At 42.9% G+C, this 16,268-nt stretch overlaps 1 protein-coding gene across 1 annotated transcript in view; it reads right to left on the minus strand.

Moving 5' to 3' along the window:
* Positions 1-16,268, minus strand: part of Nell2 (neural EGFL like 2) — a gene marked incomplete at its 5' end in the record, with an annotated part of 379,873 nt that overhangs the window by 160,985 nt on the left and 202,620 nt on the right.

The raw sequence follows: 16,268 nt of genomic DNA on the forward strand, positions 1-16,268 counted from the left end.
CATGTGCCACTCTGCCTTATAATCTGCCAAGTAACCAAGACAATACTTTTGCTTTCCCTAAAACGAAGAAAGTTCTTTCTTCTCTTTATTTGAACAAGGGTTCCTCTGCTTACAAAATCTGAGAACGTTAGCAAGTTGTCCAATCTTTCCGAGCGATTTTGCATCTTTTGAACAGGGATACTGGTTGTATGGAGAAGAAAAATATGTAAATCTTGTCTTCAAATAACGCATAATTTAATGAGGGTAGATTTGTAAACCACTAATGCAGACGCATACGAATTTAATAAGAAGTGCAGATGAAGGAATCTATTGAAAATGCCAAACTTTGACTAATAAGTGAATATTACATTCATTTGTTTCATGTCATCGGCTGCTAAACTAACTTGTACTTTCTAATGAAAAGAACTCAAAGAAACTGCACAGGTGGGACCATCATTATTAAGCTATGGAAGATGAACAACATTTCAGTAAGTAAAAAGGTAAAGAAGTCCGTCTAGCCAGTGGAAACCACATTAGCAAAGACATGCTCTGGGAAGAATATATTTAAAACTGCCATACTGGGATAGTGGCGTCTAGATGTCCGATTGAGTAAAATAAAGATAGCAATGTTACAAGGTTAAAGAGAACTGCTCTTTTTCAGCTGTTTCTTCCGTCACTGCTTCACAGGCTGTGGGGCTTGTGAGCTGCAGGACAGGTGGTGTTAGCCAATGCAGTTGTTCAGACTGCTGCAGTTTGGAGGTGACCCCGTTGTATGGGAAAGACAGGCAGAAGCAGCCTGGAAGGTTACAGGACTGAACGGTAAGATCAGCACAAGCTGGGACCATGAGGCCTTCTCCCACTGGAAGCGTTCCAGTTGTGCACTTTCTTAAATGCTTGTGAATTTAAAATCCTCTGAATCTAACTGTTGAAATCTCAGATGATCAAAACTCAGTTTCCCTTCCTCCCCTCCCGTTCCTCCCAAGCTAAGGCTTTAGTTTGGTCCAGCTTCAGAAAGTGGGCTGTGGCCAGTGACGACAGCATTTCTGTGACAGTGCGTGATATCTTTCTTTCTCTATGGCCTTAAAACAGAGGACTAGAGCTTTCACTATTGGGGTAAATGCAAGAGATACTGTTTCCCAAGTGGGTCCACCCCGCTTAAGCAGAGCCATCGCGTAGCTCAGCAGAGGCCAAGGGCATCCTTGTGAGCAGGGATTCTACCCTGACCTCACGAGAGTTTCAAAGGACTGGGTAAAGCCTTGTCAAGTGGCTCAGTCCTCTTTTGCTAAAGAGTTAGTGGGTCCCAGTAGGGAGACAAAAAGCCCTCAGTGGGACTTTTCTTCTATGCTTCTATGCTTCTGATGCTGGGACTCCAGGCAGAGATGGCTGTCTAGTGAATACCTGAGGCTCACCAGGGATGCTTTGTGGGCTCAGATCTGGTCTCCTCCTTCTGCATGGAATGTCATCTTAAGGACCTGAGACCTAGTTGTCTCTCTACAGGCCCCAAGACACGAATGAGAAACTGTATGCCATGCGCCCCACAGATTTTACTGACTTCTCTGCTTGATCAGTGGGAAAGGTTAGACCCTGCGAACTTAAAAAGGAATAGCTTATCTACTATTGTGATACACTTTGGGTTCAATATGAACTAGGAGATGGACAGTGATGGATACAAAGTCGTAACTTAAATTATGAGAGTATTTTTCAGTCAAACTGTTTTCACTTACAATATAGAAGGTGGAGTGAAATCCCTGATGTTCATGCTTTTTGTTACCCTTTATCTCAGGAAAATCTCTGCAACTATGGTGTTTAGAGTGGTCCCCAAGGCAGAGAGATGTCTGTAATCATCCTGTCCTTAGATTCCCACCCGCCTCCCAGGAGGATATGGAATGCTCCCATCTGTTTAATGAAGACACTTCAGATGGAGCCCCAGACACATAAGACCCAGTTGCTGGACATGAGTTTTTCTGTGTTCAGCCATCAGGATCTGGAGGAGGGTCAAAACATAAGAGGCTAGAATTATAGCTGTAGCAACTGGCAGTGCTTTAAAATCACCCAAATTGTCCAAGGGAAAAACCAAGAGTAATCAAGTATAAGAAGTCTGGGCATTAGGCACATGACTGCAGCAAGCTCCCGCCTGGGCCCTGCTCTGAGTGTGAGGCAGTCAGTATACCTGACTCACTGCTCTAGAGGACTGACTGTCCCTGCTCCAAGAGAGAGGGTAGGCCAGCCAAAACATGCGTTTTCTGCTCTGAAGAGGCCCAAGAGGGCTTACCCTGCCCCTGCCCATATTATCATCTCCTATGAAGAACCCTGGGTAACACTGGGTGTCATGGGTGAGCCAGTTCAATTACTTCATTCTGTTTTGACTTACTTCTCTGGAAAACCCTCCTCTAGAGCTATAGTTGGGGTTGAAGGGACCCCTAGTCAGAGATTCTTTACTCCTGCTCTGCCGTGTCCCTTTGAAGGTCAGATGTTTAACTGTGAGTTTCTAATTGTCCCACAGTGTCCTACTCCTTGCTAGGAAAAGATTTACCAGCAAAACTGGGAGCAAGCCTCAAATTCTCATGAAGTCCAGAGTGGATTTTACCTGTTGGGACTACGCCAGGTTTCCCTGATTTAATTAGCCAATAGGTGGATCCTACTGCATGGTGTCTTGGTTACTTTTCTCTCGTTGCTGGGACAAAATACCTGATGCCCAAAATTAAGGAAGGAAAGGTTTATTTCGTTTACAGTTTGTGGAGGTTTCAGTCTGTACTTGGCAGATTACAAGGCAGAGTGGCACACGGCAGAGAGCTACAGCTGATGGCGGCAGAACACAGCAAAAGCAACAAGCACACACAAGGGAGGAATGGCCCCAAGCAGCCTCTTCCTCTCCCTTATATATGCAAACTATCCACCCCAGGGTGGGTGTAGCTCTCACACCCATAATCAATCAAATCCTAAAAGCCTGCCCCATGACTGCATGAGGCTTTGGGGGGACACCCAGACACAAACCATAACACATGGTATAATAAAACCTTAAGAAAACCCTTCTTCCTCTACATATCAGAAAAGAGAGTAATTGCTTTGGGAGTCTTGAACCAAAGGCTAGGACAAGAACTCTGCCCAGTGGCATACTTTTCAAACAGTTAGATGGAGTGGGTACTGGATAGCCATGCTGCTTGAGAGCAGTAGCAGCTATAGCTATGCTAACAGAGGAAGACTTTAAAACAAAAACTAGAAGACCTGACTCCCCATAAAGTCAGCATGACTCTGGAGACCAAAGGTTATTTGTGATTAACAGGGAAATGTCTTGCCAAATATCACGCCATGCTCTTAGACACTCCTGAGGTTATTATAAAGACTGGCGATACTCTTAATCCTGACTCTGATGTCTACAGGCCCAGAAGTTAGCCCCTCTTGTGCACATGTGGTCTTCCAGAACTACACAAGCAGGAAGCACATCAGTAACTTGACCCTCCGAGAGCCTGAAACAGTGTGGTTCACTGGTGGAAGTAGCTTTGTCCAAGAAGGACATAAAAAGGCAGGTTCAGGTCACAAGAGGACTTTGAAGCAAAACTTCTTCCCCCAGGGACCTCTCTGCTCAAAGGGCAGAGCTCACAGTTCTTACTTGGGCACTGACATTTGGAAAAAGCAAGAAGTTAAATATCTGTACACACTCCAACTATGGCTTCTGCAGCTACATGCCAATGCAGCAGTCTGGAAAGAAGTTTGCTGACTGCTTGATTATTATCAAACATTTATAAAATACATATCCTTTGTTGCAAGTGATCTCCAAAGGACAAGTCTAAAGTCTCCTTGGGAAAGCAAAGGGCTGAGACAGAGGCAAGAATGCCAGTCCTACAGCCCCTCAAGACACTAGCCTTACTGTTAGTTTCAGGGGAGCCATTCTGGTCCTTCCTCCAGGGATGCAGTGGCAAGCTATAAAAATCCCACATGGCAAATGGCCACTAGAATTTTCACAGGACTAAGAAGAAAGCTATTCCTGAAATCCTCTAGAAGGCCCGAGGCTCTGCAGAAAGCAAACTCCAGTATGCTCTGGGTGCACATAAGGAGTCACTCGTGCCCCTAATTCACCACTGGCTACATGGGCACCTGTAGGGAGGCTCCTGTTTTTGATTAGACCCATTATGTGGTAACCTTGCTAAGGCCCTGGCTCACAGGCTGTCAGTAATGTGTCCACCCTCCCTCTTCGCCGTACTTCGTTCTCCACTCACAGCATGGAGATCCGACCTGCCCCTCACATTTGGATTCTACATCCCCAACATAATAATAAAGTTACTTTTTTTCCTTCCATAGAACAGTCAGCTCAATAGTCACTAACTCTTTTCTCATCTTCTGACTGGTTTTTTTCCTGCATCTCAGCTGGTGAGCCACAATACCCCAAGGTAGTTGGAAAGCACAGAATCCCCGCTAGGTAGGGTCTATACCCACTTCCAGCTGGAAGAAACTGCAGAAAACAGAGACCTCCACTCCTTTGGCACCCCATAAAAACTATGGGTATAAGTGTTTCAGGAGGAAATGAGACAGGAGATTAGGGTATGGCAATGCAGGCTAAGGAAGTTGGGTGTGACCTGTTAATTACAGACTCTCAGGACACGTGGGCAGAGCAGACCCCAAAGCCCTGCAAATGGACATCTGAGAACTTGAGCAGGTTTTCAATAGAATGGCTTAGACATGACGTCAGCCTGATGAGTAGATGATCCAAAAGGGACAGTTGATACTGTGCTTTTGCCATTGTGTCCTCACTTCCACGGTGGCCACCTCATGCTGTAGGGTGCACTCTTTTCCTACTTTTACTTGGCACAGACTCACTCTACAGAGCCTGTCTCTTTTCCGACCTTTAATAAAACTTTGCTATTGCTTGTGCAATCCTTTGCTCAAGACAGAAAGAACCTAGAAACCACCTCCAAAACGAGACTCCAGCCCTCTAAAACCCAGTAATGACAGCACAGCAGGGGGCTATCGCGTGCGCCTCTCCACTCACCCAAACCTGGGCCATGCCTAAGGTGTAACCCCAGGACCCTTGCCCCAGGGCTTATGACACCCTTGGTGGCTGAGATAAGGGAAAAAAGAAGATCCCCATGCCTACCCTAGAAAATTCCAAACCGGGACACATGGGCAAATGACCTCCCCGCATGACCTGCAGTAACCTTTCATCTCCCAGAGCTCATTGAAGATTCACACATATGGACTGTGTCTTATACATTTATAAGAGAATGAATTAGGGGAAAGGACATGAGCAGTACAAGGGACGTGACTTAGCACCCAGTCAATCACGCTGTGGAAGACCCTCATGGCAGGCTCACTGAAGCAGGGGCAACATGTAAATACCCTCTGCCCTCAGGGCTTGTGCCACTTTCCTTTTGTGGGTGGGAGCCCACTTCCTCTGAAAGCACTACTGCCTTAATAAATTTGGTGCTGTGTCCTCGCTGCTGTATGCCGCGTCCAATTGCTTATTCACTGCACACAACTGCCTGGTGATGAGTCCCCGGACCCCATAACCAACAGCAACACTTTGAAAGGTATTCAGCGTTCTTTTACGTATAGTCTCACTATAGAATTCATGCCGCATTTCCTACCTTATTCCCTCGCTCTCATCCTTCTTTCCTTCCTTCCTTATCCAGAATCAGAACCATCTCCATTTTGGAAACATCACCCGTTATGCGAGACAAGGTGGGAGCCAGCATGCCTCTCCCAGAATGGAAGCCAAAGGAGGCAAAATATTTCTCCCCAGACAACCTCCTGGCACTTGGCAAACACATGGCCTTGCAACACACATTAAGATAGCTACAGGATGAGTGGATGACTGGAAGGCAAAGATAGGATCCATTTCAGGACTGTGCATCCACAAACAGCACCCTGCAGTGGCCCCCGGGGGCAACAGTGCCACAAACTGCAGCTGCCCCAAAGGCTTCAGAGATTTGCTGGTCTTTGCACATCCTCCTCAGGTTTTATGTATATTCTTTGAGCCACCTGCACCTTTCCAGGATATTCCATTAAAATTAAGACAGCCACAAATTGTTCCTATTATTTGCATAAAAAGCTTCAAATACATACATACATATGCACATACATACATACATACACACACACATACCTACATACATACACATAAACATACCTACATGCATACAAATAAAATACCTTCCTTTCTGTTAACAGGAAACTGAGATTTAGGCTAAGAGAAGTCTGTGATCCCAAATGCATTTGGGGGCAGCTGCACAGGGGTATTTCCACTCTTGGATGACAGCTGCTTATCACTGGACTCACCAAATTCTACACAGAAATTTTGGAAGAATGACTGCCAAAGGAGCGGTAATACCACTAGTTGTAATATACAAAGAGAAAATGAATACAACTTTAAAAGGTATCATTAATACAGCTGAACTAAAGCCTACAGCTTAAGCTCCACTGCCCAACTGTATTTGCAATGGGCTAAATAAACAGCAGCATTCTTCTTTCACCAATGAACCCACAGAGAAACCCTGCACACACAGTCTACGTGTTGTGTTCCTCTGTATGGACACATTTAATGTCTTTTTTATACCCTGTAACCTCCTTACAAATCATTCACTGTGCTTCTCTTTTAAAGGCTATTACCTCCACCTTACATCTGTGAAAGAACAGACTGGGTGTTATCGACTATATATTTGTTTGCCCCAGTAATTTATATTTGTGAACTCCCAACAAGGCTGTCTTTGGAGATGGAGCATTTGAGGAACACATTAAGGTAAAATGAGGCCTGGAGGGTGTGCCCTGATCCAACAGGACTAATGTCCTTCTGTAACAGGTGCTGCTTTAACTGCAGGATTTACAAGAAGTACACAAGTAGCATTGTTTAAACTGCTAGTTCCCTGCCAGCTTTACCTCTGGCTGAAAGCGGAAACAACCTCATAATCCTGGTTCACCAATTAAGCTGGAAAAAGAATTGCAGCTCACCTGTGGACTGACAGGGCTTAGGGCTGTCCTAGTGAACATATGCTTGTCTCCTGGCTTTCGTTCTACTCTTTAAAAGATCTACTGCTTCTGAGCTGGGTGTGGAGGCACAGGCCTGTTATCTCCGCGCTCCGGAGGCTGACACAGGAGAACTAGCATGAGTTCTATGCCCACCAGGCTACATCTATGAGTTCAGCGCCTGCCTGAACTACAGAGTGAGACCCTTTCTCAAAAACAACAACAATAAACAAGATGGTAGGAATTCAATAATGGTTGTTATACTGCATATTGCTGTCTTTAAAGTAGTTGTTCAGATTACCAGATATAAACACGCAGAACTGGTCAAGAAAAAAAAAAAACAAGCATTAACTATGGGTCTGAGCAACTTCGTTGAAGATAACAATATGTAATATAACAACCATTGTTAATTCCTATCATCTTGCTTTGAAATCCTGTATCATTTTTATTGTTTCTGTGTGGCTTTGGTTTTTTGTTTGTTTGTTTGTTTGTTTTTTGTCTCTTTGAGACTGGGTCTCCCTATGCAGTTCAAGCTGGGCTTGAGCTCACTTTGTAGCCCAGGCAGGTCTCAAACTCACAAAGATCCTCCTGCCTCAGCCTCCCAAGTGCTGAGAATACAGGCATGCACCACCATGCCCAGCTTATTTTTGTCTTTGTTATTGTTATTTTGTTAGTTTCTTTTCTCTTTAAAATTTTAAAAGAACAACAACAATAAATTCTGTTCCTTCTCTAAGTTCAGGAAGACATTTATTTCCTTTGAGTCTTCCAGTTTGTGTCCAAACCTCCAGTAAATTGATTTTTTTTTTCTTTACCATTGGTTCTTATGCCAGTCTGGTGGGACACCCAGAGTCAAGCCTCTGGTCATAAAGCCCTGGTAGCATTTAGTGAGAGACACCAGAGAGCAGAAAGCTTTCTCTCCCTCCTACCCCTCCACCTTTGTGGGCTTTAGGAAAACACAAGGAGAGGCATCTGTCTCCAGGTAAGGCAAAGAACCTCATCACAAATCAGATAGGTTAAATCAGCAGTCAGGAACTTCCAGCCTCCAGAGGAGTGAGAAAGTCTGTTGTTAGTATTTGGTTATGGCAAGTGAGACCCACCATTAAAAAGCAAACATCCAGCATCCAGTAGCTTCACCTCCATGGATCTTTCCTAGTTTATCAACGAATTGTATGCAGTCCTCAGTCTAAACAATTTGATCTGCTATGAACTTTGGGATAAGTTAAGTTTTTAGGAGTTTTAATAATTAGCCAACTAACAGATACTAATACTATTAATGGCATATAAATTCTCTTTGTAACTGTCCTCCTTAATGTTATCATAATCTCATAAGAAAAACCAGCACATATGAACCCAAAATTTAGTGAAGTGTTTGGTAGTTGTGGGTTTTCATTAAATGTGGCTTGTGGGAGTAGGTACATGACTCATAGAGGAGCCCAAGCTTTCACACTGTTTCTATATTAAAACCTCTATAGCTTAAAATAATGGTACCTGTAAGCACTTAATACTATAAATTAAGGGTTATAAGTTTCAGACGCGTAGAGTGAATGGCTGTGGCTAACTGGTAATAGAATTCCATTATTTATTTGACCATCAGCTCCTTTTCTGGAAGTGCTGAGTCTTGGAGGGCTGTGGAAAAGGGAGAGAGCCTCTTCTCAGAGGGCTATTACAATTGCAGCTGAGGTGAAGCAATGCAGGTCTAGAACTAGTACAGAAATATCAGAAAATCTGGCTGGAAATCCAGAGTTTCCTAATGAAATCATCTGACCGTTTAAGTGCTCAATCATTAAAATGCCCCAAAAGGCAAATAAATCCTCACTGAGTGCCAAACGTGGCCCATAGGTCACTAGTTTGTGGCCGAGATTCAGCCTGGCCAGTACAGAGCTTTCCTGAATTGAAAGTCATTCTCAACAACCCTCCTCCATTCTGAGGGCTGTGACAGGACTGATTCCCATCAACCACCTACAGGTGTAAAAATCACTCCAACACCATGTTTTGAATTATTGTCTGCCAACTTTCCTCATGTTAATATATTCAGAATCTCTTTAAAAATGAGGCAGATAAGAAATGTACTATGATATTTAATTTTCTCCTTTGAGAAAATGCACAGTCTATTTCTGTGTAATTTTATGTGTTTATATTCACTAGAAGCAGACTAGGAAGATGTTTTTAAAATAGTAAACATTTCTAATTTTTACAGAAAAATCAAATATAAAACAAACAACTAATCATTAAAGTGGGGAACTGAACATAAATACAAACTGAATCATCCTCCTCTGAATGGACTACACACCTCTAATTCTGCCTAAAAATGCCAGAATTGTTTTAAAATCACTAGTTCTCAATACTTCCCCCCCTAAAAAAAAAATGGGAACTGACAATTATTTTAAAATATTGTGTCATATAATTCAGAAGTGTTAGTGTATTAGTTTTCTATTGCTGTAATAAATCATTCTAAAATCAGTAGATTAAAACCACATACACTTAAATACTAGACTGATGGAGACCACTACAAAGCAGCCCTGAGCAGGACTTAAACCAATCAGATGGCTTTTCATGTTCACTTGTGAATCCGTCTAAAGCCTAGGCTCCTTGTCTGGAAATGGATGGCCCAATCATAGTAGGTGAACCTCTGTGAGTCACTAATCCCTACTAAAACCAATAGTGGCAGATGAAGCCAGATTGCCTCACAGGATAAGACAAGATCACAGCCAAGGACACCTGGATCTGATCTCTGCTAGATAAAGACTGTAGCCTCAGGCATCTCACTCCTGGGTGGAGTAACTTAATCCTTATTAAGGATTATTTTAATACCTTACTTGGAGAAGTCCTTGAGTAATTCTGCCCTTCTGGAGTACTCCCCTCCCTTCTTCTGACAAGGAAATAAATACAGGCCACCCAGAGAAGGTCTTGGTCTTATCCCTGAGAGAATCTTGAATTCTGTAAGAGAGCTTTGATCCTCCTGGAGCCCTGAAATCATTCCACTCACCTGTCTTTATTTAGCCTTCACCATACACTCATTTGGGAGACTGCGGACCTGATCAGTCCCCAATAACTAAGGCATATTATTAACCCAGTACTGGGCTGTCCTCCTTTCTGGAGGTTCTACATTCCAAATCTGTTTCCTCGCCCTTTCCTGCCTCAGCAGTGATCTACTTCCTACTCATGGGCCACTCACAGTCTTCAAAGCCACTAATAAGGGATCTGTCTAACCATCCTTCCATAGTCTCATGGTCCTCCGGCAACAGGAAGGAGAGGTTCTTTACTCTTGACTCAGTGACTACATGGGACGCACTTGGATAATTTCCCATTTTGAAGTCCTTAGTCTTAATTAGACCTGAAAAGTCCTTTCTGTCATGGGAGGTCATAGGTCCACAGATTCTGGGAATTAGGATGTGGACATCTTTGGGAGGGGGGCATTTTTCTGCATGACACTAATAGAAACAATAATAATGGCATTAACTGCTTATAATGTTCCTGTTATCATACTTCATCTGACTTATAAAATGTATGCAGTATTCCATTTTAAAGATGAAGAAACTGATGCTTAGGGGTCAGGTAACCCGGTCAAGATCACAGTTAACAGGTGGTAGAACAAGGATTCAAACCTAACCCCAAGAGACACAGGCATGGTGGTGCACGCCTGTAATCCCAGCCCTGAGGAGGCTGAAGCAAGAGGATAGCTGCAAGATCAAGGCCAGCCTGGGCTACATAGTGAGTTTAAGGCCAGCCTGAACTACATGGCTAGACCCTGTTTCGAAAAAAAAAAAAAATCTAAGCCCAAGTGAGTTATTATCCACAAGTTACAGTGCTACAAAATGTTGAAAAAGAGAAGTGGGCTAGGCAGGTGTTCCATCTGGGGGACAAACTAATGAGAAGCTGTATGGGACTCTTAATCACTTCCTGTCTTATTTTTATTTTTTTTACTCTACCATATATATGCAAATCTATTTTTTAAAAAATGCCTCAGGCAGTAATTTAAAGATTACAACTTTGTTCTAGAAGATTTCAAAACTTGTTCTCATTAGTATGCACTGAAAATTAGCTTTCATAAAAGTTCCAATAATGACGAAGTATTCTGTGCCTATCACCTTGGTTCTAAGGCCTGCACTGAATGTTAGAAGTGTCATCAATTTAATAAACAACTTGTCAGCAGAAAAGAAAAACAATACACAACTAAAACAAAATAAAGCATTACCACTTCAATAGGTACATCTTCATTGGAAAGTGCACTGACGTGCTGGAATGGTCCAGAAAACCTAAGAGGTGTCTTAGAATTTTCAGCTTGATCTGGTTTTATCTCTTATAATTCCATCTACCCTAAACTATTCTTATATAACTGCCTACACTTTACTACTTATATTCTTGTTTTATAAAATGTTCTCTTTCCCTCCTCTTATTTTTTCCTTTCCTGACATGTTTATTCATCCTTAAAAACCTGAATTTTAATGTCACTGTCACTTCGTCATCGATGTCTACCCAAGATTTGACAGATTACCCACTGTCACCCCTAGATTCCCCATAGCTCTTTGCATGCTTCCTTATTACAGATGTACCACATTATAACTATAATGATTTACAGCACCTCTATTTATTACACAGGATAACCCTATCCTACACCTATATCGAAGCTCGAGTGTAATGAAAAGTGACAGCAATGTGTGCTACCTTATGAGTGTTCCACAGTCACACACATTTCTTACACAAGACATTTCCACTACTCTTAATGCTCCTCTAAAACCTTTAACTTGGTGATATCTGTCCGTACTTGGCTGAAATGGATTGCTTATCTGCACAGAATAGTTAAAGTCTCTAGTAGTCAGCCTCCGTAACAATCCATAGTGAACTCCAATCCTGATATTTATGCCTTTGTGTAACACTCTTTCCTTAAACGTGGCCTGGCCCTAGTGATTTGCTTCTAATAAACAAGACTGTGACTGAGGTAATAGGATATTAGGTTAAACAACAAAAGTTGATGATTTCCACCCTATTGGCAGCGTTTGTCTCTTTAATGAATCAAGTTGCTGTGTTAACAAGGCCCACCTGGCAAAGAGTTAAGGGCATTCTCTTCTGTCAACCATCATGAAGGAACTCCACCAGCCAATAACCACATGGGCAAACGTTGGAAAAAATCCTTCCCCAGTCCTTGCTCATCCACTGACTACAGCCTTTTGAAGGACCTTGAAGCTGAGCATCAGCTATGTGATGCCTTGAATCTTGACCCACAGACACTAGAAGATCACACATATTTGTTGTTTCGAGCTTCGGGGGTGTTATGCTGCAGTATGTAACTAATACAGTGTGCTTCCACGGTGATAAATAGATAGATATAGATATAGATAGTGTGCCAAGAAAGGACGAGTCATTACAATAGTGGCAACAGACAGGCGAAATGCTATCCAAGAAGTCACTGGTGCTGTGCCTCATCCTAAGGGGAGCACGTAAGAGAGGTAAGGCTCCTGATTTGGGAGAATGATCTGTCACAGATGTGACATCCCTTAGATGCGACATCCCGGAAGTCCCTTGGGCTGCGGAGCAAAGGAGCGTGGCAAATCAAGGCAGTGTCATCAGGAGGTTGCACGGGATCCAATCCTGCCAGGCTGGATCAGTGGCAGAACAGAAGACGAACTCTGTCCCGTGGACCATTCATTGAGAAGGCACAGGGACCGTCAAACCTTCCCTCTAACTAATTTGTCAAAGCCAGCAATCAAGGAAGGAAATGACAGGCATCTGCTGGGTATCATCCTCAGCAAGCCCATCCGCTACAGGTGTCTATTGCTAAGACATTGCTGTTATTATTATACTCCCGGAATGTATAATCTTTTACTCCCCTATGTGAGTTTTCAGCTTTATGCTTTTCATATAAAAATCCTGAAATAAAAGTCAAGTAACACATTCATTTGGGACAAGTGAACAAGGGTTTACTGACTAACAAAGGCAAAACAGATGAGGCTTGCTAATGAAGCAGCTCCTACCATCTCTGTTCGCAGGTGAATTTGCACACAGCCAGGCGGTTGTGACTGCATACACTGGGCTCTCTGAACATGAAACCAAGGCTGGCTGGACCTGGATACAACAGCTGCACTGCAGTGCTACATAATAACTCTGACAAGTCTGGAAAGTGCTACATCCATCCGAGCTGCTGTGCTCCCCCCACTCACGGGCCGTTCACAGAGCACAGACTCCTTTCCAAGCTTTTCATCTTTCAAAAGGCAATTTGCTTCCCTGAGCCTTTGAGCCTGTTCCTTTCTGAGCTGACTGCTAATTGTATGCGTGCACATATGCGTTTCAGGAAGCAGATAAGCACATTGCCTTGGCCTTCTCACTAGCTGTGCAGACACATCTGACTTCTGCTCTCTGCGGAGTTTTCTAACCATGGCTGACAATTCCTAAACATTAACCCCTCCTTGGTAACTATGGTACATACTCTTCTAGACATGCTTCCAGGATTCTCTTTCTTTGAGAAACAGCCTTCCATCTGTGAGTGCTGGAGCCTGGTATTTTTATTTTCATGATCATGTTTTTATTTTAAATTACTCAGTAGTAACTATCCAGCACGATAATATGTAATGAACTACAGGAGATAAACGAAGTATCTTTTAGCTCTAGGGGGTATACTTTAAAATTTAAAAACTGAAGTTGTCTTATTTAAATGTTTTATAAAAAGCTTGACATATGCCACAATTTTTATTATAGTTTGCAATGCTGATTTCCACAAAACAAAATATGGAGTGGTTTTTCACAGAAGTACAAAAATCTTTTCTAATAGTCATGGCAACTAGTGGCCAGATGGTAGGATTATCTGATTGTTGATTGGGATGCTGTAGAAAAGAAAGCCACATGAAAGAAGCCAGCCTCATAAAAGCTGCCTTGCTTGAGACTGATCAGAGTCTGCTTCTTCCAAGGTCCTATTCTCTACTCTAGGCAGATTAGGATTTGCAACAGGGCCCTTGGATGCTTCCTTGCTGTCCCAGGAAGTACAACAAATTCTCAAGAGTAAGTTTTTCCAACCTGCAGAGAGAGTGCTATTCTGTTACACCAACATTTCCTTTTCTTTTCTAAAGCCCCCATTCACAGGTGCACAGTTATCACAGTTGAATAAATAGGAACATTTGAATCCACTGCTCCACTGATGCTACCTACTTTATGAGAATTAATGACTCAATTTGAAAACAAACAGAGAAAGTGCCTAGTTAGAAGGAACCCAGAGAAATAGGACATTTCTTCAAGAGGATAGCTTGTCTGATCATAATAATATCCATAATAATGAGTAGCTAACATTTATTAAATACTTCTTCTGGGATAGCCATTTTACTAGAGATAAAGTACCCAAGGCATTCCACAACAAAAATAATTTTGTTTGCTTTGAACTTTGGAGAAAGCTGTTATGCTTACTTTCTTTTTCTGCTCTTTATCATTGCTCACTGGGCTTCTTATAGCTAACCCCCATGACACGCCCCTAGTAATCTCACCTTCTGTACCACTCATAGACCTGTAATTATCATGTACATGCACAGTGACTTGTCTGTTTTGTTCTGTACTCGTGATCTTGATGAATCCATCAAGAGCTATTTTTAAATAGCGCATAATGAAGTTAGTGTCCATTTGTAGAAAAAAAAGAGGGTTAGTCAATATATATTTTTTTAAAAGGCAGAATAAAAAACATTATGTTATTGTTGTCTTTCCATAATATTATCTCTTTAACCACATGAAGCAAATTACTTTCTCTAGCATTTGACAGAAAACTTTAAAGAAACACACACAGCAACTCTCTGAGGAAGCAATACATCTAATTTACAATCAACTTAAATTTTTGCTTCAGTTTCCCAACAGTAAATCATTTTCTGTAACCTTTTGTACTGTCAGCATTCAAAACTCTTAGATACTACACAGTCAACAGCAAGAAAGCGAAGTGAAGAAAACAGTATTATAAAAGTCACTACTCTTCCTCTCTAATCAGCAAATTAAACAAACCCTACAAAATGCAAGTGACAGCTTCTTTAAAAATCAGTTATAAGGAAGCCCAGTGAGTCTGGGCTCTGCCTCCCTGACCAGTGTACAAGGCAGGTGAAACCTCGGGCACCCTTTGGGGCTTCGGTGGCTACCCGCCACACACATAATGTGTCACCCCAGGCTGGGCTGAACCCCGGACATCTTCAGGAAGCCGGGTGAGTCACACCTTTGCATCCTTGACCAGCGAGCAAGGCAGGCAAAACCTCAGGCACCCTCTGGAGCCTAGGAGGCTCCCTGCCACACCCATAGCGTGTCTTCCAGGGCTGGGCTTAACCTCAGACACCTCTAGGAACCAGGTGAGCCACTCTGGAGCCTTCCCCACTAGGGTGTGAGGCACGTGGATCCCTGGACAACTTCTGGGGCCTTGGTGGTCACTGCCAGAACAACTCACAGCCTCCTGGTAGCTCAGCTGAAACCTGAACATAGTCAGTGGCCTCGGGAAGCTCACTCTCACCCCTCCCTTTCCAGTGTGGGAAGCAGGCTCTGTCCTGGGAAATATTTAAAGCCTTGGTGAATTCGACCTGCATCCCCCTCCACTCTTGTGGAAGCTGGGCCAAACCCCAGACACTTTCAGGAATGCCAGCGAGCCTCCCCCACCCTTCACAAACTCCTGGCAGCCAAATGAATGCAAGAAAGGGCAGAGCATCTGGGACTAGGAGATGCTCAGCACAGGAGCTACACTGAGTACGGAGGATCTTCAGACTCTCACCCTGCCACTCACACACAATCAGAACAGTGAGACTGCACTACAGGAAGTCTCTGGTTCTTCAAAAATGACAAAACAAAGGAGCAAAATGGAATCCCAGACCTCCACATCACCCAAAACAAGTCCAGGAGGCATCAACACAGAAGAGCCTGGAAGTCATACACCTGAAATTTCTGAAATGACACCAACTGAGGTAAAGAAACACCTCCATCAGGCCATAGAAGACAACAGATCAGAAATAATGTCTCAGGTGAGAGAAGAAATGACAATATTGAAAGAAATGCTTAACATATCCAAAGATGACATAGACAAGAAAATAGAAGAGCATATAAAACTCAATGAAACCTTCAGGGAACAATATAGAAAAGACCTAGAAGGTATGAAACACATGCAAACAGATATCCAGGAACTTAAAAATTCTACTGAAAGCTTGCAAAACCACCTGAACGAAGCTGAAGATAGACATTCAGACCTTGAGGACAGCACTGCCATTAATGAATGTGAAAGGAAGGATCTCTTAAAAACAACAAGGAACCAGGAAATAACAATTCAAAAACTGCAAGACAAAGCAAAGAGGAACAATGTCAGATTAATAGGTATTAATGAAACAGCAGGT

Source organism: Chinchilla lanigera, unplaced genomic scaffold, assembly GCF_000276665.1.
Source record: "Chinchilla lanigera isolate Chin_1 unplaced genomic scaffold, ChiLan1.0 scaffold00099, whole genome shotgun sequence".
Classification (NCBI taxonomy): domain Eukaryota; kingdom Metazoa; phylum Chordata; class Mammalia; order Rodentia; family Chinchillidae; genus Chinchilla; species Chinchilla lanigera.